We start from the raw sequence: 25457 nt of genomic DNA on the forward strand, positions 1-25457 counted from the left end.
CGTCTTTTGAGATTACATAACCTAGGAATACTACCTCTGATTTAAAATACTCGTATTTTTCCGGATTTAATACAAAATTCGCTCTTCTTAGACGTTCCATTAATTCAATGATGAATACACAGTGTTCCTCAATAGTTTTACTATGTTCGCAAATACCATCGAAGAAGGTTACTACTCCTTTCATTCCTGTCGTTAAAAGGTGAATTAATGATAGAAAGACCGGCGCGCTTGTTTTCAATCCGAAAGGCGACCTTGTAAACTGGAAAAGGGCTTGGTCGCATTGAAATGCTGTCACCTGCCTGTCCTTCTTTTTAACTAGGCAGTGATGATATCCTGAATAAAGGTCAAAGACCGAGTATATTGTGGATCCTCCTAACGCATCTAACTGATCGTCTACATTCGGCACTGGAAAATTGTAATCCGGAATGAGTGTATTTACTGCGCGGAAGTCTATTACTGATCTTTTCTTGATTATCATTTCTTGTCTACGCAAAATATTGAAGACGAGTAAGAACTAAAAGACCTTTCAATTATACCTTGGTCAAGCATATTTAAAACTTGATCATAAATTTCTTTTCTTAACTTCGGGGGTTGTCTTAAAGGTTTTATGCGGATAGGTACCTTCGACGTTAATTGAATTTCGTGTTGGAGTATTAGTATATCCTAATTTGTCTCCAGGTAAGTGATATCTGTCGTTGAATTTATTTATTATATCAACTATATATTCCTTTTCATTTAAATTCAAATGATCTAGTTGTGACATGCCGATTATTCTTAATACCCTATCTTCCGTATTCTGATTCATACTTATTTTGGCTATCCGCACATATTCGTTGATAGTAGGAGGTATTCGTGTCTTCCCCTTCAATGAAATCTTTACGGCAACGAAAAGTTGTAAAACTATTCGTTGTTTATTGGACCTTTGAAGGTGGCTTATAGTTTTATATTTTTTGGCTATTTGTGCCACTTCCTCTAATAATTCTTTAATGTGTTCTTTATCTCTGATTTTCTCTAATGTTTCGAGGAGGGTGGTTGCAGAATTAATTACTTAAGAACTAAAAATAGTCGGATCTCTGTTTGGATTTCCTGGTCCGCGATTATTAGAATTAAAATTTCCCTGGTCCTGATTTTTTTATGCAGAGTTCTGATTTGCTTGGGGCGGAGCTACTTGCTAGTTCATTCTTTCTCTATTGGCTAAATTTTGACTATTCATTTGCTTTTGGCCTTCGTTACTATTGAATCTTTCATTTCTAAATTTTGTACTGCCATTGTTACGGTAAAACACGTATCTGCTAAATAGTTTGACAACTTACAAATTTGACATACTTTCGAGTTATCGGTTTTTACTACTTTTATACTTTTAATGTTTGCTAATTCTTTTTTTGCTTCTGCAAGTACTTTTACTGTCTGGTTGAGATCGTTGGGTTCCTGTGTTGCAAAATCGCGTTCAATCTCTACCGCTTTTGCTGTTGCTTCTTCAAGATTTTTTGCCTGTCCCATTCGCGCTTTAATCACCCAGTGTAAGCCACAGATGAAAAACTTGACTTTATCCTTTTCTAATTGATTTAAGAATCCGACATTATATCTTTTTTCACGCACTGCTGCGCTTACTAATTCTCGCGCTATTGTTTTAACTCTGAGAATTTTACTACATTTTCTGAGGCTTGTTGCTTGAGCATAGCCAGCTCACCAGATAATTGGTTGAAGTAGGCAATAAGGAAGAATTAGAGTATATGAGAGAAAAAATGGATAGAGAAAGTAGGATAAGCAATATACAGGGTGGCCCATTTTAAGTGATCCACTCAGATATCTAGATTGGAGTGAGTTTTATCGAAAAAAGTTTCAGACAAAAGTTACTCAACTTTGAGGGGGCCATGTTTCTATGACCTTGGATTTGACCTTGAAGGTCATGTTCAAGGTCATTTCAAGGTCAACTTTGTTTTTTTAAATAGGAACCCCCATTTTTGACCCCGGATTCGGAAAGAGCGGGAAATTTTACGTCCAAAACGGTATTTTTAAATTTTTTTTCATGGCCTAGAGAAGGTCGATTTAAGGTCAAATGCTTGAAAAACTGCCTAAAAGCGTTTTTTTAATTTTTAAGATATCGAAAAATGACCTCTACAAAATTTGTTCAGAATAGAGTGGGCCACCCAATGCACCAAAAACCTTTGACCTTTAACCTCATTTTGAAGGTCATTTCAAGGTCGAAGTGTTTTTTGTAATGGAAACCCCTCTTTTTGACCCCGGATTCGCACATAGCGCGAAACTCAACACAATACCTTATCCAAACGTCGGATTTCGCGCTATGTGCGTATCCGGGGTTAAAAAGAGGGATTTCCATTATAAAAAACACTTCGACCTTGAAATGACCTTCAAAATGAGGTTAAAGGTCAAAGGTTTTTGGTGCATTGGGTGGCCCACTCTGTTCTGAACAAATTTTGTAGAGGTCATTTTTCGATATCTTAAAAATTAAAAAAAACGCTTTTATGCAGTTTTTCAAGCATTTGACCTTAAATCGACCTTCTCAAGGCCATGAAAAAAAATTTAAAAATACCGTTTTGGACGTAAAATTTCCCGCTCTTTCCGAATCCGGGGTCAAAAATGGGGGTTCCTATTTAAAAAAACAAAGTTGACCTTGAAATGACCTTGAACATGACCTCCAAGGTCAAATCCAAGGTCATAGAAACATGGCCCCCTTAAAGTTGAGTAACTTTTGTCTGAAACTTTTTTCGATAAAACTCACTCCAATCTAGATATCTAAGTGGATCACTTAAAATGGGCCACCCTGTAATAGTCACAGACTTAGAGGGTGAGTTAAGATGGGAAAAGAAGGGAGAGGAAAATGACTGGTTAAGGAAGGAACTAGAAATGAAAGGAGAGATAGTGAATCTGAGAAGAATAGGAGGGACAGCGGGGAAGGATGATCGGAGTGAAAGGGGAAAAAATATGTGGCAAATTAGATGCGCTTCATGGGAACAAAAAAAAGGAATTATGAAGAAGAAAAGGAAGCTGGGACAGAAAAAGATATATATAGATCAGGACTGGACGTGGAAGCAGAGGAAGATAAGAGAGAAAGTAAGAAGGAAAGCAAGAGAAATAAAAAGTAAAGATAAAGAGGTAAAGATGTGGCATAACGGGGTGAAACGGGGTGTGGCATAACGGTCAGAGGAAGAAGAATGGTAGTGGAGCGAGAAAGAGGGAAAAATAGTAGGGAAAAGGGTGGAAGGGTTTCGAAAACAATAGGGATAAAAGAGAGAGAGAGGAGGAAAGGGAGAGAGAGGGAAGAAAGGCAATAAAGATACTATTCTGGAACATGGCGGGGATGAGGAGCATGGAGGAAGACGACTGAGAATATGTTAGGGAATTCGACATAATAGGGCTAACGGAAACCTGGGTGAAGAGGCAAGGGGCAAAAACTGGTGTGGAGAAACAACTGAAAGGGTATAACATAGAGTGGAGAGACTCAAGAAGGAAAGGGAGAAGGGGGAGAGAAATAGGGGGAGAAATAATGGCGGTAATAGAGAGGAAAGGGATGAGTAAGGTTGAATGGAAGAAAGAAAGGGCAAGTGAGGTAATAGTAGGATAAATAAAGATCGAAGGGAGGAAATAGATGATAGCATCGGTGTATATGCAACATGAGAAGAAGGAAAACTATGAATACCTAAGCGAAGAGATAGAGGAGAACAGAAGAAAAACAATAATTATAGGAGAAGACTTCAACGCAAGAACAGGAAATGAAGGGAGAAAATGGGAGACAGTAGAAAACCTAGAAGAAGTAAAGGCCAAGGATAAAGTGTTAAACGCAGAGGGAGAAGAAATGATAAATCGGTTAGCAGAAAGAGGCTTAGTGATAACGAATGGGAGAAAAGAAAGAGATGAAGAGGGAGAAATAACATATATAGGAGCAAGAGGAATGTCAACGATAGACTATGTAGTAGGTAACGAGGAAGGTGATGAGGCAATAAAAAGGGTTTAAATAAAAGAGAGGGTAAAGTCGGACCACTTACCAATAGAGGTGGAATTGGGAGACAAAATAGCGGAAGAAAGAAAAGAAGAGGAAGAAAGAATGATAGACGATTGGAGCAAAGAAGGTATAAAGGAGTATCAGAGATGGATAGACGCAATAGAGGGAACAGAAAAATGGAAAGAGATAAAAAATAGAGTGAAGAACGCAGTTGTAAAAAAGAAGATAAGAAAAAAAAAGGATCGAAAAAAAGCTGGTGGAGAAAAGAATGTAAGATAAAAAGGGCTAGGGTGATGGCAGAGTTAAATAAGGTAAGAAAAGGGGAAGGAGGCAGAGACAAATACCTACAAGCAAATAGAGTATACAGAGAGGAAATAAGAAAAGTGAAAGAAGCTGAGGGGAAAAGAAAGGCAGAAGAAATAAGAAAAGATAAGACGAGAAGAAAATTCTGAGCTAAAGTGAATTTCAATAGGAAGAAAAGAATTGGATTAGATGAAAACATAGGAAAAGAAGAATGGTTAAAGTACTTCAAGGAACAACTGGGAGAGAAAGAAAAGGAAGAAAGCAAAGGAGAAGTAACCGAAGACAGCGAAGGAGAGCAAGGTAAAGAGATCAAAGTAAGAGAAATAAAAGAGGTAATAAGAAAAATGGAAAAGAAAAAGACGACAGGAAAAGATGGTATAGCGAATGAAGCGTGAATGAAAGGCTCGGATGGCTTGTCAAAAGATATGACTAAATGCTTATACGGAATATGGAACGGAGAAGGATATCCGGAAGAATGGAGGAAGGGAATAATAGTATTAATATATAAGAAAGGGAGGAAAGAAGAAGTAGAAAACTATAGAGGAATAACGCTGATGGACACAGGATATAAAATATTTGCGAAAATACTGAGGAAAAAGCTGGAAAGAGAACTAGAAGCTAAAGAAACACTAAGCGATACACAGAGGGGATTTAGGAAGAAAAGAGGAACAGTGGACGCAATATATATATTAAAAGCAATAATAGGGAAGGAAATAAGGGAAAAAGGAGGAAAACTGTTTGTATTCTTTGCCGACATGAAGGCCGCTTTTGACAAGATAAAGAGGAAGAAAATATGGGAAACAATGAAAGAGAAAGGGATAAATAGAAAAATTCGGACAAGAATAGAAGAAATATACAAAAAAACAGGGAGTAAGGTAAACGTTGGAGGAGAAGTAATTGGGGAGTTTGAGACTTACAAAGGCGTAAGGCAAGGGTGCCCTTTGAGCACCACGCTATTTAATCTTGCCTTCGCCGACCTGGAAGTGAAGATCAAGCAGTTGCAGGAAGGAGGGGTAGTGATAGGAAGGAAGAAAATATGGACATTAGGATATGCAGATGATATAGTGATGATGGCAAACAGTGAAATTGGAATGAAAGCAATGCTGAAAAAATTAAAAAGATACCTGGAAGAAAGGGGATTTGAGTTAAATGTAGGAAAATCAAAGATGATGAAATGCCGGAGAGGAAGAGGAAGGGGGATGGAAGAAGAATTCGAATGGGAAGGTGAGAAGATAGAGATGGTTAAAGAGTACAACTACTTGGGATATGTGATAAGCAGAAAAACGGAAATAAAAAGCAGATAAAGAAGGTAGAAGGGAAAATAAATATGGGACTCGGAAGACTATGGGGGCTAGGAGAAAAGCTATTTAGAGAAAATTGGGAGCTAAGAATGAACCTGTTCGATGCACTGGCGAAAAGCGTGATTATGTATGGAGCAGAAATCTGGGGATGGAAGAGATATGAAGAAATAGAGAGACTACAACTAAAATACATAAATTGGGTATTAGGATTAGATAGAAACACGCCAAGTTACTTAATACGATGGAAAACAGGAAGACAGGAAATGAAAGAAACAGCATTAGAAAGAGCAATGAGGTATGAAAACAAAATAAGAGAAGAAAGAGATGGCTCAATAAAAAAAGAAGCATGGAGAGAACTAAAGAAAAGGGAAAGAAATGAAAAAGATAAAAAGGGTAAGTAGGAGGAGAGAGAGGAAAGGCTAGAAAAAAGTAAAATATACAGAGAGAGGGAAGAGAGAGATGAAATGAGGAAAGAGTTTTGGGAAGAAATAAGAGATGAGCTAAAGAAAAAAGAAGAAAAAGATCTAGAAGAAAAACTAGAAAAATCAAGATACATAAACGAGTGGAAAGAACTGAAAGAAGAAATAAAAAGGTATAGGTTTAAGGAAATTCCAGGAGAGGGAAGAATAAAAGGCCTACAAATAAGGGAAAGGTTTAGGTTAGGCAATGAAACGAGAAGAAGCAGGTATTGGGAAAAAGAAGAAAATAATAGATGCAGAATGTGTATGAAAGAGGAAGAAAATTGGAAACACATAGTAGAAAAATGTGAAAAAAGAAGAAAGGAAGGGGAAAATGGGAAAAAATAATAATAGGAAGCAAAGAAAAGATGGCGTGGATGATGGAGATAAAGTGGAAAAGAAGAAGAGACGAAGAGAAGAAAGAAAAAGAAAAACAAGAGGACGAAACTGCAAGACCCTAAGGAGAGACGGAAACAGAAGACATAGAAGCAAGACTTGCAGACACATCAACATACACACACATACACACACATACACACAAAACACGCGCAAACATAAATATACACATGCACACGCACACACAAAACACGAGTACTAGCAATGTTCGGGTTATGGAAGAGTGAAATGATAGTCGTTCGACAGAGTGGTGTACTTTAATGTATAAATGTTATTATTAAATGGTCGAACAAATCAATTACAAAAACAAACTCGGTTAAGTTCCGAAGTACAAAGAAACACTTAACGCTAATGTAAGTTGGGACGAACGCAAATCTAATTACAGGCTAAGCTGCGAAGGAATTAATAATCTACGCTTGCAATTGTGAAGAATGGCTGCGCTATATAACGAAACCACCCGATCGTTCGAGCGCCCGATCGAGAGAGGGCGAGTTTGCTGCTCTCGGCCGCTGAGAGAAGTCTTTTTTCGTTTTCTCCCTCCACTCCGTCTCCCTGACCGGGGCGTGTCCTGCTTTCCGTCGGATTAACCGCTGCGAACCTCGCTCGCTCTGGCCCCTTCTATATGGCCCAAATAGGTGAGGGCGTAATTTTCTTCGGCCGTTTGGCCAATTGTGCGCGCGGCCTACCACCCCGCTCCTCGTGTGACGCTGCCGGTCGGCCCCCCGTTCCGCAGATTCGAGTGGTGGGAGCAACGGGCTCCTGATCTTTGCGGGTATCGGACGCGAAAACCGATGTATTATCGGCCCAATATCCAAACACGGCCGCGAGCTCGCTTGTTGATAAGCGCTCACGACGCGTGGTGGCATGCGTCGAGGGCGGTGATAGTGGCGTTGCGTCTTCGACAATGAGGCAGGGCATTAGCCACTGCATGACGTGGGCATACGAAAGTGGATGAAGGCGTGGGAAACTTCCCAGCGGCCGGCGTTGTTTTGTGGAGCTGCAAAGGCCCAAGATAAACGAAAGGAAACTCGGGAGCTCGCGCGATGAAGTGGTTTCGCTTCTCGCTATTTATAATTTCGCTGTCGATACAACACATATTTAGTGGACATACAGTATTCACGCGGGACGTATCAGGGTTTACATCCGCAGCGCCCATTTGGGTGCGGCGCGTGAACCTCGACGATTCGAGCCTCACCCGCCGCCCTGTAAAGGCGCTCGTCCCTGGCGCTCGCTGACCGTTTTGGTACCCTGCGGCGGCGCACGGATAGGAAAACATCTGTTTTCTCGGATTTTTCACCAAACGCCACCGTAAATCTAAATTTTAAACTGTAACTGCGCTATCTCGCCGTGACATCGTCGTCGATCCGAAACGTGTGGCACACACGCTCTCTGTCTGCACCATCATTTTCTTCTCCGCATTCCTCTTTAGTTCGATTGTCTTTACAATCCGCGCGCGCTACATCGACCGCGCAAAAACTCCCCGTAAACGCGTTCCACACATTTTCGTCATGTGCTGAGAAAACCCGACGTCTTCGAACTATAACGAGCACTAATGAATGTCTATTCCCGAAACAGTTATTTGTCCGGAACAAGCAACTAAACAAGCGAGAGGAAGCAGGTATTGGAGTATGGAGCAAAATGAAAAAGAAGAAGAATCGAAGAAGAGAAAGAAAAAGGTAAATTAGAAGACAAATTATAAGATACTAAGGAAAAATAAGTGAGGTTGAGGAAAGGAAAGGCAGAGGGAGCAATAGGAAATAAGAAAAAGGTGTCAAAGCCCTAATAAGGAAGAAAGATAGATGAAATAATAGCAAGAATGAGAGCAAAAGCAAAGAAAAGGCAAAGGTGAAAGGGCAAAAGAAAGTAACAAAGGAAAAAGTTGAAAAGAAAATATGCAAGAAAGAGAAAAACAGAAAAGCGGAAAAGGTAGATCTTGGAGAGAGAGAGAGACGAAGAGAAGATTAATCAATAGAAAAATAGGAACAAAAGCTGAACAGACAGAAGCAGAAGACGGGAACGCAAGAGTTGCAGACACACCTACATACGTACACACACACACACAACACATACATTATCAATTACACAAACTGGATACGAGACACAATTGTAATATAAGAAATGAAAACCAAATGTAACATATAAGTTGTAAATAAATAAACAATTAATAGTTTATTATTGATCAATAGGTCGGATTTGCTGCCGAGTAGCGAGTAGAATTTTTGTAGCTGTAGCTTAAGTTGTTTACATTTAGTCTAAATATGATCTCTTCATATTACTCGTCGATCAAAATGCATTCCTGGGTATTTCATTTTATTCTCCTTGAAGTGTAGGTTATCTGCATTGACTTTGTTTCATTTATTATTATTTTCCATTGATTAAATACCTAGTTGGATTTCTAAATCTGAGTGGTATCGGCCTGTGTAATTGAAAAGATATCTACAGTGCCGCTTACGCACTTTTACCCCCCTCCGACCAAAATTGTTGAAACTTTAAAGTTTTTCCTGTTCCGTAGAAAGTAACGTACAGAGACCAGCGGCAGCTCAATTGAAAGCTCTTTCCAAGAGCTTTCAAATGATATGCATCACAACTACAATCAAATGGTTTTTCTAATATTTTCAAACGATTTTTCATCGATAGAAATTCCGAATTTGTTAGTACTTTTTTGATCTCGTGCCATTTCGGGGGAAAACATCGTAGGAAAATTTTGAGCACAGCATTTTCTTTGTCTTTCCAAACCCTATCTAAATCACTCATTCAAAAATTATTTACTTCAAACATGACCCGCGCTTAAGCATTTTTCTCGAAAATTGACCTTCTTTTTCAAATTATCATACCTCGGTAAAATCGAATCGTAGAAAAAAGTTTGTATGAAAGAAAATGTTCCTTTTTCAATGTAGAATACTGTGAAATTTTCTCAAATTTTTTTTCGAAAAAAATTTTTTTCACTGTTTTCACTTTTCACAATCATAATCATACTCAAGTGTTTACAAATAAGCTGGCATTTCAACGCTCATCGGATCAAATGTAGTACCTTCTTGAATATTTCTGTCTCTCTGATTATAAGCGGACTAGTCGATAATTAACGTTTGAAGTGTCAACATCTGTTTGTTTGATGTGTAGTGACAATGCCTAAATCAAAGAATTTATCTATCCAGGACCGTAATAAGATTATCGGACTTCATGAACTTCAAATGAGTCGTCATGCAATTTCCAGACATTTGAAAATAGATCGGCGTACAGTTGCTTATAATATCAAAAAATACTGTGAAACTGGTAGTGTAGATAACAGACGACGTGAGCCAAAAAGGAAAACTTCCGCCAAAGAAGACGACTACATTTATAAAGTAAGTTTGCGAAGTCGAAAAACCACTGCTCCTGAAATAACCGCTCATGTAAACAAATATTTGAAAGAACCTATAAGTGTTAGTACGGTGAAAATACGTTTAAACGAAAAAGGACTCTTTGGTCGAGTTGCAGTGCGAAAGCCTCTTTTACGCAGTGCGAACCAAAAAAAACGTTTACAGTGGGCTCGAAAACATAGAAATTGGTCGATTTCGGATTGGAAGAAAGTTCTTTGGTCAGACGAGTCGAAATTCGAAATTTTTGGAAGTAAGAGAAGGGCGTATGTAAGAAGACAGTCTGATGAAAAATACATTGACGATTGTTTAGTTCCAAGTGTGAAGCATGGTGGTGGGTCAGTTATGGTATGGGGATGTTTTGCTGGTTCAAAAGTAGGCGATCTTGTGAAAATAGATGGGATATTAAAAAAGGAAAGTTACAAACAGATTTTACAAAGGCATGCAGTGACATCAGGAACGCGGATAGTAGGACCTGGATTTGAATTTCAACAAGATAATGATCCTAAACACACATCAAAATTATGTAAAAATTACCTTATAAACTTAGAAAAAAAAAAAATTGACAATTATGCAATGGCCAGCTCAATCGCCCGATTTGAATCCCATCGAATTTCTTTGGGAAGAGCTCGACCGAGCGGTAAGAAAATCTTATCCAAGTTCCAAAACGAGTCTGTGGGAAATTTTGCAAAGCGAGTGGAATAAACTTCAAAAAGTAACAATGGATAAACTAATTGCAAGAATGCCTAGGATATGCAAAGCCGTAATTAAGCATAAAGGAGGACATTTCGATGAGAAAAAAGTTTAATTTTTGTTACAAAAGTTCTAGTTGTTGCAAGTGTTCTTGTATTTGTGCAGTGCATCTATTGTTTATATGGATTTATATTGTTTATCTATTGTTTTTGTTGATTTTGACAACGATTAGTTTGAAAAATATTTTGCAAAAATTTGTTCATCCCTTTATCGAGTTTGGTTATATTTTTCTTTGTAAATAAAATAGAATAATTTTTGTGTAAATAGATATTTTTATTTCAGAACTGAAAAAATCCACATGTTTTAGACCTTTTATTTATTTATTTTTTTAACCCGCCGTATAGGAAAAAAAGTGAAAAAATTTTTTTATGAAAACAAATTTGAAAAAATTCCACAGTATTCTACATTGAAAAAGAAACATTTTCTTTCATATAAACTTTTTTCTACGATTCGATTTTACCGAGGTATGATAATTTGAAAAAGAAGGTCAATTTTCGAGAAAAATACTTAAGCGCGGGTCATGTTTGAAGTAAATAATTTTTGAATGAGTGATTTAGATAGGGTTTGGAAAGACAAAGAAAATGCTGTGCTCAAAATTTTCCTACGATGTTTTCCCCCGAAATGGCACGAGATCAAAAAAGTACTAACAAATTCGGAATTTCTATCGATGAAAAATCGTTTGAAAATATTAGAAAAACCATTTGATTGTAGTTGTGATGCAAGAGCTTTCAAATGAGCTGCCGCTGGTCTCTATACGTTACTTTCTACGGAACAGGAAAAACTTTAAAGTTTCAACAATTTTGGTTGGAGGGGGGTAAAAGTGCGTAAGCGGCACTGTACATATCTTAAGTATAGCTGCGAAACATATAAATTTAGTTTTAAAAGTGGATAAACAAGTCTTTTTCAGATCCTTTAAAATTATATACGAGAATAATGGAGAGATTCGTAATCCCATTGCTTCTCCTCTAATGTTTTTATAGAAGTTTTAGTTGAAAGAGAAATATGTAATATCATATACAAATTTATAATAATAATAATTTCAGAAAATGGAATCTTGCAATTGGTTTCTGATGGATGGAAGGGCATTATCAAATTAAAAGGTCTTGTCTTGGTTTCATCAACGAACAGAAATTTATCCACAGATGCTCTTTCTTAAAGAGGTAAATGGGAAGTGCTGTGCTGGGCACTTGCTCGAAGCCTGCGCATAATAGGGCATGCGCACACCAAAATCTTCTGTACATGCAAGCCATTCTCAATACACACTTCCTTGCAAGTACATTTACACTTTAGCAACTCTGATAATAATTGAAATATCTCTAAGATTATCTCTAAAATCAATTTTCTTAAATACAAATATTCTAATGAAATTAGATATAAACAGTATATTTTAAGTAACTAGCCATTATATATTTATATATACGAGTAGTACAAAATGAAAATGGAAATTAAAGCAATAAATGAAATCCTCTAAATCAAAGTCTTAACAAGGAACGGGCTATATCAATCTCTAAATTTAAAAGTGTCTTCACCTACTCTAACTCCAGTAACTCTATTATTATGTAATGAAACATAAATTAGTTAAATAAATAAAAGTATTTTGAATGATATAAAATTTAACATAAATAAACATTTAACATTTAACATTTAACATTTTAACATAAATAAAAAACTCGCATATAGTTTATATAAATAAATGAGACTTATTTTTCTTCAGGTTCATCTGGAATCCATTTTCCTTGTGAACATACAAATTTAGATATAATATTAACTCAAGATTTTATATTAAAAAATTTTGTCTTTAATAATTTTGAAAGTGTCGAAAGGAAGCGGTTTGGTAAAAATATCAGCCAAATTATCTTTACTCGTAACCCATATGATATTTATCCTATTCTCAGAAATACATTGTTTTACATAATCATCACGTAACTCTCGTCTTTTCTCTATTCTAAGTTATTTTAAAAGAATCTTGCGATGAGAACTGAATTGTAAGAGCGTATTCTAAACTTTTTATACTCTTTTTAAGATCAGTATCGCAATTAAAAGTGGTCCTTGTTTATTACATTATAATTTGCTGAATACGTGGTTTTGTTACTGGTGCGCGGTTGCCCAGTTTCGATCGGATGTATACATAAATTTGGTCTCCTTTTGAATTGTGAAAAAGAATTTTAAAATCTTTGAAAAAATACGTTGCGAAACGTAACAAAAGCATACATACAAAATGATATAGAGCTAAAAATTGCAGGTATTGTAATATTTTATTTAATATTAATAATTTATACGATTTTTACAGAATTCTTTATAATAATAGAATGTTTAGAAAGAAGAATCCACCTTAAGAGGGATTATTATTGTAAAATATTTTGTGTATTTTGTGTGCTGTGTTGATTTCGAGTGAAAAATTATAAAGGTTTGAATAATAAGTCTGCACATATCGTATAATTCTAAACATTTTGAATTTTTTCACTTTGACATAACACAGCTGATTAAATATCATCTAATCAATATCAAATGCTAAAGGCTAAGAGCAAAAAATTTAATTATGTATAAAGAAGTATGAAAACATACAGATTATACGAGGTCTGTCCGGAAAGTATCGGAGCTACCTTTATATTTTCGTGCTAGACTTATTCTTTATCATCTGGTGGGTGGCATCCTTCACAGTAATTCCCACTTGATTGAATAACACGGTTCCATCGATGTTTCCATTTTTCAAAACAGTCCTGGAACTCACTTTTAGGGATAGCCTTAAGTACACTCGTCGCATTGTTTTGAACCGTTGTTTTGTCATCGAATCGGTGTCCTTTGAGTGGTTTTTTTAGTTTTGGAAACAGCCAAAAGTCACAAGGGGCTATGTCGGGACTGTATGGAGGTTGTCGAAGCAATGCGATATTGTGTTTGCTCAAAAACTGCTGCACAAAATTGGATGAAAGCGCTGGCGCATTATCGTGATGGAGAAGCCAGTCACCACTTTCCCAAAAGTGCGGCCGTTTTCTTTTTACTGCATCACGCAAACGTTTCAAAATTTGAACGTAGTATTCTTTATTGATTGTCTGACCTGTTGGTGCATATTCGTGATGTACAACACCTTCACAATCGAAAAAAACAATCAACATTGACTTAACATTGCTCCGACTTTGACGTGCTTTTTTTGGTATTGGTGATTCAGAATACTTCCACTGTTAAGATTATTGTTTTATTTCAGGATCATAACCATAAACCCATGATTCATCACCAGTAATAACTTTTCTAAGTCCATTATCATCATTATTGACCATTTCCAGATTGTCCAAAGCGATTTCTAAGCGAATGTTCTTCTGCTCTGCTGTGAGAAATTTTGGGATAAATTTCGCACACACGCGTTTCATTCCTAAATTTTCGGTTGAAATTTCTGAAATGATAGTTTTTGGTATCCCAAGGTCTTCTAGTTCTCGCACAGTCATACGACGATCTTGTTCGATTGCTAGTCGCACCCGGTCAATATTATCTGCGGTTTTTGTCGTCGTAGGTCGGCCAGAACAAGAATCACTATCGACAGAAGTGTGACCATCCTTGAACCATTTATACCACTCTCTTATTCGTGTTTTGCTCATACACTCACTTACGAAGGCCTTTTGCATCATTTCAATAGTTTTCAAACTAGTTTTTCCGAGTTGAAAGCAAAATTTTATGCAAATTCGTTGATCTTATTTTTCAATCATTTTTGACAATATCAAAATCCGACGAACGCGAAAAAGGCACTGTAAACAAAGACACACTGCGCATGAACGATACGTCCGGCAGGTGTCAGTAAGTAACCAATAGATTCGTGAGGCTTTACTGTCGACGTTTCTGTCCGGCAGAGGTCGCTCGAACACTATGGCGCGAAGATATAAACGTAGGCCCGATACTTTCCGGACAGACCTCGTATTTATCAATTTTTTTTCTTAGAGAACGTTTGCACAAAAGTATACACTGATTGATAGTTAGATGTAAAACTATATCGATAATGCATTTTGAGTATCAATGGTTCAAACATTCGGAACAATGTGTGAAGTCTAATAATGTATAAACAATTTTTAAATTACTGCATACAATACTTAAAAGGCGCAATGGGTTTTTTAACTTTAAATTTGTTAATCGATGTATTTTATATAAAATATGTATTGTAACGGGGTATGATTTCCGTGTGTTAGTACCTATATCTCACCTGGTAGGCAGCCGTGCTGAAATGCGCGAGATGAGAACAATATAAGCGATTTTAATTAATCGAGGAGCGGGCAAGGACAAGTAACAGTCAACCAACTAACTAATAAAAGGGACAAAAGTAGATTATCGTTTTGGTAACACAGATTCGTTTATTTGTACTATTCTTACAATAGATTTGGTCCGCATGAGAACATTTATTCGAAATGTACGATAGCGTTGTGTGCCGCCATTTATTCGTCACCGCGCATTCAATGTGCTCGCTCGCTCACTCGCTACCGGCTTCTTAATATTCGCAGACGTGAGGGGAGAATTAAAATATTACGCGCGAATGTTTGATATAATTATGATGCAAAGCTGGCCAGCTTACCTTGAACAATTCGTCGCGTTATCAGGGGGGAGCAATTCGTCGTCGTCTTTCGACGTGCAGCTCAGGTTGCCGTTTTTCAACACAAAACGAGGCCTCCTCAATCGCCCTACTGCTTCCACCGGGTCGATTCGGCAACTTCGTGACCGACCTACGATGGCGTATTAGCTGTGATAATGCAATAGCAGCAACAACAAATTATTGGCAATCCAAGAATTTTTATATCTACGCTCCTTGATTTCTGGATATCACGCTCACACGCACTAACTGTTGCCGATGCCAGAGGTATTTCCTCACTAGTTCTTCTCTCTTTGCGCGCGTTCCGCCCCATTTCGGATCGAGTTCCCTTTTTCTTTCCCCCGGCCGGCAGATGCTGCTCTCGCGGGCAGCCACGCGATCGAGATGGTAGCGTGAACCGGACGCTGACCGTCACAGTATAATCATTCGAATTATTTTTTAGATTTTAATTATAACACTAGTAAAACATATGTCTAATCTGTTAATGACTCTAGGAATTTTAAAATGGTTTACTGTGGTAGTTCTGTTTAATGATACATTTTTGTTACTACATAATTTCATTGGAAAAATAATAGTTTTTGATTTCGAAAAATAGTAAACAATTTTATCAAATATAATGGAAATATATTTATAAATATGAATAGAATTAATGTGCCAATGAAACTTTATTTTTATTATTTCTTATTTATTTTAGCTCACATAATTTACTATGTACTGGTAATTTTAGAGTAAAATCAATAACGTAACTTGCGTATAAACTTTAGTTATGGCTCTGCTATACAGCGTATCGTGCTGTCTAGGTTATTGCTTTAGAATCCAATCGCATAGAAATTTACGTTTTTTATTTATAACAGACGCAATTCAATAGATTTAGTCATGAGGTTCAAAACATTTTGCAAGTAAGACAGTATCGATAAATGTTTCAGTCTATACTTTCTTGTATTAAAATTGATTAAATGCAGTAGTTACAGTTTATAACGAACGACTTTTAGCTCATTATGTCTCTCTCTTCTTGAAGGCAGTAGTAATGTAATATATAAATAATTATGTATTTGTACGCACGATTCATTTACATCGCATTCAGACGTCTGCAAACCGGCGAGTGACGATCCCTTTGCCCAATAATTGGTTGCTAACTCGCGACGCGGATCTCGCGGAGAGGTAATCGTCAGATAGAAGGGAGGACGTGATTGAGGAGGCGTGATTGAGTCAAAGAGTTTTCGACCGGCGGTTGGCCGAAAACGACGAAAAGGTCGCACCAAGCTTGTGAAAAGTTCGTGGTGAATCCTCAGATATCCGAACGAAGTGTTTGAGAAGACGTCCAAAAAAGAAGCGAAGCATTCACGCGACGGCCGGGAAGTCGAGACGGTTTATCAAAAAGCGAGTGCGCTATCGTTGACTACCGAACAATTGAACACTGTAAATACTAATTCGGTACTTGGCATTCTTTCTCCTGCTCTCTCTTCTAACTTGTTTGTTTTATTTTGTTGTTGTATATTCTGTCACATTGGCTATACTCCTGGTTCGATATCCACGGTGTGATATTTCGTAATTACGACGAGGTTAAACGTGTCCGCTAACTCATTTGTATACCGCGCGCCGGTTCGCTGGTAAAAATATTCAGAGCTACCCCTCACAGTGTATATTTTCTTATTGTTGTTTCAAAAATTTTATATGTGCTTTTGTTTATTCAAAAAACATTATAACCTCAAAAGTTATAAAACGCGTAACTTTGATGAACGAAACTCTGTTACAATCTTTTGAAACCCTAAATTAAGCGAGTCACAGGCCATCAGAGATCTAGTAAAAAAAATTAATAAATCCATAGAAGACATCTACTTGTCGATTCAAGGAAGCGAGCAGTGAACCTCGGGAAACCTTTTTATTATTAAATTCAAAATCCTGCAATGCAATGCTTTTAGCTTTTGTCATTGTAGTTTTTGACAGTGAAAAACTTTTAGAAAATGTCATTGATTGTACTGCTGGCCAGAATCTGGCGGAATCACTGCAAGGGATGATAGATGTCAGATTTTGGGGTAGAAAAATCGGAAAAGAATGGTTTCAGTCTTTCCCGAATTGGTGGACTCACCAAGGTTAGGCTAAGATTGCAAATGTGTATAGTGATTTTGAAAAAGTATGGCAAGCAATTATAATGCTCGTTATTGTCAGTTTCCTCACTTCTCTAACAGAGCTCGTAGCCTCTGTCTATGCTAAGTTCTTTGGATACCTTCACACAGTGCTGAATATTAAGTTGACTGCTTACATAGTCAACGAACAAAATCCTAATGGAAGAAACCGTGTTCAGTTTTCGTAAGACATGTTGGCTATCCTCGCGATTCATTAACGTATCTATGGACAAAGATGAAAAGTGAGACCACGAATCAGATCAATTAGCTTAGGCTAATGTATCAGTAAAATGGTCAGTTCTTGACACACTTGAAAGACAAAAGACAGTGTCAACCGGCACACAGGGAACAATCTCTGTGAGGCCGGAATTTCACATGAAATGATTCTGGACCTCAAAGTGATGCACATAAACTTGGATTCGGCCATAGTTATTAAGGTGAACTGAGAGATCAACCAGATGTTAAACTCGAAAGAACAAATACGGAAATGTCCGGCTGGAAGGGTGCAAGTCCTGATAAGACCGGAATTTCATTATTGAAAGACGATCCCGAGCGATAAATTGAAAGCTGAAACGAAAGTGAGAAATCTCGTTTTAATAGAAAGAATGAAAAATCGCTGGAAAAGAGATGAATAGATTCTGACCATAAGATAATATAGGAAAGGACAAAACCCACTAAGTCTCAAAATAGAAAGAGTCTCTGGACTATAAAATCTAAGGCCATCTACCAGCGTAACTGGCGACTAGGAACCGCAATAGGAAGATACACGCAATTGTATTGAAACGGAGGACATATATGCCTAACACAGGGATGCAGGGTGCGACGATGAGCTTAGAAGATTTTTTCTTAGTTAAAACGTACGAGTTTTTTTCTTCTCCACCTCAGAAATAGGTTGGACTCCGCGGAGTAATCGTTAAAGCGTTCTAGCATGAGTTGAAACTGCATCGCTGCTATTGTGCGGAAAACGCCGTTGAGCTAAATTGATGAGAAGCCCTTACCAAGGGTCAATACTCTAAGTTCGTTCTCCTTGCGCGATTCCTATGAAGAGTTTGAAACTTCATTCAAATGGTGGAGGCTGATGCTCTAAACGGAATTCGTTCTCGGCGTACGATCGAGCATGTTTACATCACGTTCGGGAGAGGAGCATAAGCTGGAAGGCGAGCATAAGCCAAAAGGCGGAATAGTCCCTAGACAAAGTGTTTAAAATACACATAGACTCACATTGCTGGCTAAAGACGGAGACTGGTAAATTTACATAAACTTTGTAAATAGATTTTGAATTTAGAATGGCAGAATTTTTTCAAACAAAACTTTGTTCCAGGCTCCTTCTTTGGCTAGTAGTATAATTAATGACATTTTCTGAAAAGTTCGAGCGGGAATTTTGCAAAACTGAATGCGGTAAAAATTTTAATAATTTTCCGAGTTATCAACCCAATTATGGCTCATTACCGTGATCTCCATTGCAAAATAGGTTTGCAACATTTCGTACAGAACCATTCAGTTCTTATCGAACACCTACTTATTTTGCAATTTTTCATACTTCCTTGTTTCATGATATGTTCTGAAGAATTTTCATGCTTCCTCTTTTTCCTGGGAGTACGTATTGATGATAGCTTCGCAATGTAATATTCACAAACTTCTTCAACAATATCTTTGGAACCTTTCTTTTCATCCTGATGAAGTTTATTGTAAATCACCGTAGAGTTTGCTAAAGATGTTTGGATAAGTCATATGAAAACACACCATGTCCATTTTTTACCTCGAATCGAAGGCATTAGATTATTACAGTATTGATCGTAGAGATCAACACCACCCATATATTGATTGTACATGAAAAAAGAATGAGGGAAAAGAATGGAATTGTTCGACGATTCCTGCCATTTTTGCATTGCCATTTTTGGTTCATCTCCATGTGTAGTTAAGAGAATCGATAAGGGTTCCAAATCCATTATCGTAATGAAATTTAACCCTGAATTTGTTTAATGCTTAGAAATAGTGGTTCCTCTTGCAGCTTTTTTTGATATTTCGACCTTCTCTTTTACGCGATTCTACCGAACAGTGCCTGTTGATGATAACCCACTCTTCTTCAAATGTATCATTAGGTCTGGATTAGAAAAAAAGTTGTCAAAGTGCACGTGGTACTTACTTATTTCTTCTTTTTTGGTTTTTTCTAACAAAGTAGAAAGTAATTGTAGTACTAATCTTGAATTCAATTCAACAAAATCTAAAATATTTTGTGTATTATTCCCTGATTTACCTGTGTAAATATCCAGATCATAAATGTAGCCACCGGAAGAACAAAGTGCCCACATCTTCATTCCAAACCTGATAGGCTTATTCCATATACACTGCTTCATACCAAATTTCCCGAAATATTTCCTCATCTGCCGACAGGTTGTAGTCGAAGAAACTGAATTGCATGGAATTCCCACGGAATATTTCATACAGTATTCTTAGTTGCCAAACTTTGTCAGATGGATTTTCATCTTGATGTTTGTAAAATCAAATGTTCTTTTTGATGATAACGAGCTTATTTCTTGTCATAAGTTCGGAAATGACTGGACAATCTAGAATTCGTTTTGTTGACCAATAATCATAAAGACGTTTTCTAGAATTGAAAATAATAATCTTATGACTACAATAAATCTTCCTAGATCATTTTTAGACAAATCGAAATGATTCTCAGCAGTAGCTTCCACAACATAATTCTTCATCGATTTCAAGAAGAATAACTCGAATAATACAAAAGAATTTTTCAAAACCAATAGAGAAATAGCTGACAGATTGGAATTTACCTCGATATCAGAAGATATATTATCCAGAGTATCATCTTTCTAATCGTAAATATGACTTGGCTCCAACAATTTTTGAGTACTTATGTAAGTACTTTTTACATGTACGTAAGAACCTGTAGGAAGATCATGAGATGTTACATCTTCTAGATCAATATCCTTATCTCCATCTGAACTTTTATGATCAGCAGGAACAAATATTATATTGACATACTGATCTTCGTCAATGTCAGAATTGTCTACCAAATTGTGTACAATATTGCGTTTTTGTTGTATAGTATGGTTCGAATTAAAATTTAATAATCTGAATAATAATAATAATAATAATAATAATAATAATAAGAACTAGTTGGTTTTTGATATAAATTAGTTAACATTCTATTATTGACAATTGACAATGATAAATCTAAAAACGCAATTTTGATGTTTTCAGCTATTTCATGTGTAAACTTGAGATTGTTATCATACTCATTAATAACGTCTAAAATGACTTGTAAATGTTCTTCTTTTATACACATAATTGTATCGTCTACATAACTAAAGTAAAAAACAGGGATACAGTCATAAATTACTTTCAACTTTTCAAGACAATAAGATTCTAAATCTTCCATTCATTTAAATTTGCTGTTCTATTGACTTTTAATGTTATCATTTATTTAAGTCGTCATAATAAATTTTTTGTATCAGTTGACAATTCAATAAAAGACCTGATGAGACTAGAAGGCAAACCAGCGAAACGTTGTGATAATGAATAGTGTATAATTATTTGTTGGAGTTTTGGGTGTCACTCTCAAAAAACTTTGGAATATAATTTATTAAGATAAAATAAAGATGGAGGAATGAAGCTAGATGAGATGAAAAAAATTCATTTATCAGTTAGAAGCAGACAAAAAAATTTTGAAGCGTCGGCAAATGTAGCGAGGCCAGGGAGTGCGGGACCAAACTACATCATGAGCAACGTTTCAGGTGTAATCAGGTCAATTCCCGGTCATATGTCTGACACTTGCTCACTGGTTCCATACAATCTTTGGTTCTACTACATTTATAGAGATACGGTGCACCACACTGGGAGAAACTGTCTCAGGGATAGCGGCAATAGAGGGTATGTAAATAAAAACAAAAAGAATTATTCAGGTGTTAGAGTTTAGAAAGGATTCTTTTAATAATAATAGAGCCATTGAGGCCTGCAATGGCTCGGTCGGTAGGGAGACGGACTCGCACTCGATAGACCCGGGTTCGATTCCCAGTCCCTGCTGATGGATACAAGCACCACTGAAAAAAGTTTCATGTGCTTTGTTCTCAAACACATTGCAAGCCTCCTTCGCTGATTAACACTGATGGAACATAAATAGAGCGACGTTATAGTACATTACGATACAAGTGGAGGAAGATGGATTCTAAATAAATAAAAAAAATAGAAAATAGAAAAAAAATTAAAAAAAATCGCTTCGCTCGGGCGGGCGTAAACACCATACGAGACAAGAAACTCTTTCTCGAACATGTGCCGTTCCGTATTTTTTGATACGACGTGTGGAAAGTGCGATTTTCAACGCATGTTTTTTGCCAAGCGTGTAAAAACGCACTTTCCGCACGGAGTATTGAAAAATAGAAAAAAAAAATAATAGAGCCATTAGAGGTAACAGTAACTCTAAAGGAATAAACAGAGGTAGAGGAAAAACTAGAGATTCATATAGAGGTAGAATTAATAAGAATGGTAGTAGCCGTCCCTATGTCCCCAACAACAACAAAGGGCAACAGAAACTGGCTAATGCAGCAACAGCTCATCTATAAGGTAAAATTCATGACAATATTTATAACAATAAAATAAACTTTTTATTAGATTCTGGAGCTACCAAACACATAAAAATAAAGCTCTTTTATTGAAAAATTTTAAAATAAGTTCAAACGTAGTAATTAAATGTGAAAATAAAAATAAATCAGCAGATATTAGAATAGATGGTAAAGGCGAACTATACTTGAATAAACTAGTTAAAAACGGTCACAATATCAAATTAATCAATGTAATAGCTGCGTCAGACATTACAAATAACCTAATGTCCCTTAGAAAATTTGCCGATGCAGGATACAACATATACTTAGAGGATACTATACTTAGAATATTCGATAAAAGCAACGGTTACAAACTCTTAACAGGAAACTATGACAAACCAAATTGGTTGATTGAATTAGAGATAATGAATCCTGTTGAAGACTCGGAAATGTCTGGTTGCAGTAGATACACATATAGAGCAGACCTAATATTGATAAGCGAGTTACCCAGCAAGTCACTAAACTAGCCAAATGCTACGCAATAGTCAATAAATCCAAAGCAGGGGATTGTTTGAAAAATTACTTGATGACCATGAGAAATTTAATTGGGTAAAACTTTAGAGCATGTTATATTAGAGCAGATAACGCTAGAGAATTTACGGGAGGATAATTTTTAGATCATGAAACAAGAAGGAATAAAATCCAACTTTTCAAACTCATATACCTCGCCACATAATGTTACTGTAGAAAGATTCAATCGAACAATTATTGAAAAGCTTAGATCACTCATGATAGATTTAGGATTCCCGAGGAAATTATGGAATCTTGCCTTGGAGGTAGCAGTGAATGTATACAAGAGAACGCCAAACTCATCGATAAACTATCAAATTCTACTAAAGTTGATTACATCATTCAAAAAAGATCATTTAGAGAGAATCAGACGATTTGGATGCATTGCCTATGTTGGAATGTTAGAAAATCCATCAGTGAGATAAAGCTATCGGATAGAGCCATAAAAACATTATTAGTAGGGCAAACAATAAATGGATATGTTCAAATCTGACAATGTTAGAGATAAACCAATACAGACAGAAGTAAGAAAAGGACACTATGGAAAAATCTAGACCAAACAATAGAAAATTGAAAGGAACAAATACAGTTGATGATTAAGCCAGAAAGTAACCAAAAAGAGTGGCTCTAATTAAGCGAGATTACAAAGCTATGGCAGAAGGCAAGAAAAAATTAATAGATTGCAGCTTTGCATCACTGATTAGAGATGAATCAACCGAAATGATTGATAAAGATGAAAAGATGTACATCTTAATAGCAACGTTAAATTAAGATCTAGTAAATTACAAAGAAGCAATGAGTAAAGACAAGCTCGAATGGAGTAAAGCAATCAATAATGAATTAGAGTCGATGAAAGAAAATAGAGTATCGAACATAGTAAATAGACCAACAACCTTCAAAGGCGATATAGCAAATATCATTGATAGTAGACGGGTACTGAAAAGGAAAACAAGCATCGAAGGCGATACTACATTTAAGGCTAGATTGGTAGCTCGAGGATTCAAAGATACAAACAAGTAAGAACTTAGAGAAACATATGCACCTGTACCGAGACTAGTAGTCATTAGAACAGCGTTTGCAGTAATAAACAAACTAGACTTAGTGGTTTTCCAACTTGACGTGGAAATAGCTTTTATAAATGGAGAACTAGAAGAAGAAATTTATATGGAAATTCCAGAGGGAATACATGTAGATGAATCGACTAGAAAAGAGAAAGTTTGTAAATTGAATAAAGCACTATATGGATTAAAAATAAGTCTCAAGAAATGGAATCTACGATTTTCGGTAGAAGCAGAAAAGTTAGGATTACAAAGAGATATAAACGAACCATGCTTATTCACATATCAAAATTCGGGTACAGTAATTATTTTCATCTTATAGGTAAATGACATTTTATTAGCAGGAAATAATAAAGATAATTGATGAAATTAAGAAACATTTAAATACAGTGTTTAAGATGAAAGACTTAGGAGAACCTAGAGAATACCTAAATATTCAAATTGAATAATTTTGAATAATTACTTTAGTAGAAATTCCAAGTTAAATACAATCAGCACAGAAATTTAAGTCACCTATAAGTAAGAATTTATAAGTCTCATGTATATCAAGTTCTTTGAAATTTAATACGGATATGGTGCGTGAATATTGAATAAATAAAGGACATGGATTTATTTTTATTAGATTTTTATCAAGTATAATTAGGCTCATATTTATCTGGCATAAAAACCCCAGTCATAAGTAGGGAAAAGTCATCTAAATATGAGCAAACACAATCGACAAATGTACAGAGAGTTACGCTACTTATTTACAATTAATAAATTTCGGCAAGCTCGCTTTGCCTGTGAATGGCCATTCAAATTAAAACTACTCGCTTACCACACGACGCTAATTGCACTTTGTGCGAGAAGGAAGGTCGTCTCCTAGAGCAGCACAGTGCCAACGTCTTGGTCACGGGCACGGCCCGCACTATGCTACCCCTATGAGTAGGGCCGAGTTGCTGCTGTTTGAGCTACCCAGGGTTGGAGACGCCTCAGAGGATACCACGCATATCCTCAGCTAAGCCAACAGGTGCCAGTAGCCCTTGTTGCGATTGCGGGTTCGCCAAGTCACTTAACAGAATAAAAAGCACGACACTGTGCTCGCACGCAACTGTTGTCCACAGAACGTGATGTAAAGCCAGAAACTCGCACTCACATTCAGCACTCGCGTTACCAGTAAAGGCTATTACTATTAGCTATCACAACGAGGTAAAGAACTGAAGGGCAGCAAGTTAGCTGAGAGAGCAATGAGGTGCTGAGAGAGCAACAAGGTGCAGGGATCGAGTTCTTGCGAACAACTGAATACTTCCTCCTTCCTGCAGAAGGATCAGAGAGTTTTCTCCCGCATTGAGCCTGTTTGTGGGGCTAATTAGAGCTGCAAGGGTTATAGTGCTGAATTTCCCACCAAACGTTTACCTGCGCGATAATTGCCGGATGACCATACCTCTTTTTTTTATTGCATCGCGCGCGCATCGCTGGAACTACCGCACGTGTTCATATTCTGGGTTTTCCCCATCCGCAAAAAAAAACAAATTAAGTGACAAAGGACAGCATCTCCAAATGGACTTTCACTTTTACAGCATCCAAAAAAAATGTTATAAATTATTGCTCTCTACTCTCGTGTTACACACATGGAGCGTAGATGCCGCGAACACAAATATACTAATAAAATATTAGAGAGGTTCAACATGCGTGAATGTAAACCTCAAAACACACCTATGGTAACTAGGAAAGTCAAATATAGAAACGCAAAAAATATAGAAAAGTGAGGAAGTCAAAGGAAGTTAGAGTTTCTTTATAGAGAAGCAATTGGAAGTCTTATGTACCTAGCCAACATAACTCGACCAGACATCTCATTTGTGGTAAACTATTTGGCCAAAAAACAATCAAACCCTATATTAGAAGACTGGGTAGATGTTAAACGAATTTTTAGATATCTTAGATGTAGATCTAAATCAAGCTTAACTTATAGAAGAAAATTGGAAAATTTAGAAATATACTCTGATGTAAGGTTAGATATCATTCACACTCTCCTTCAACCAGTGGAATGATAGCTTAACTACT

Source organism: Phymastichus coffea, unplaced genomic scaffold, assembly GCF_024137745.1.
Source record: "Phymastichus coffea isolate CEN01 unplaced genomic scaffold, Cenicafe_Pcof_1.1 PCOF00020, whole genome shotgun sequence".
NCBI lineage: Eukaryota > Metazoa > Arthropoda > Insecta > Hymenoptera > Eulophidae > Phymastichus > Phymastichus coffea.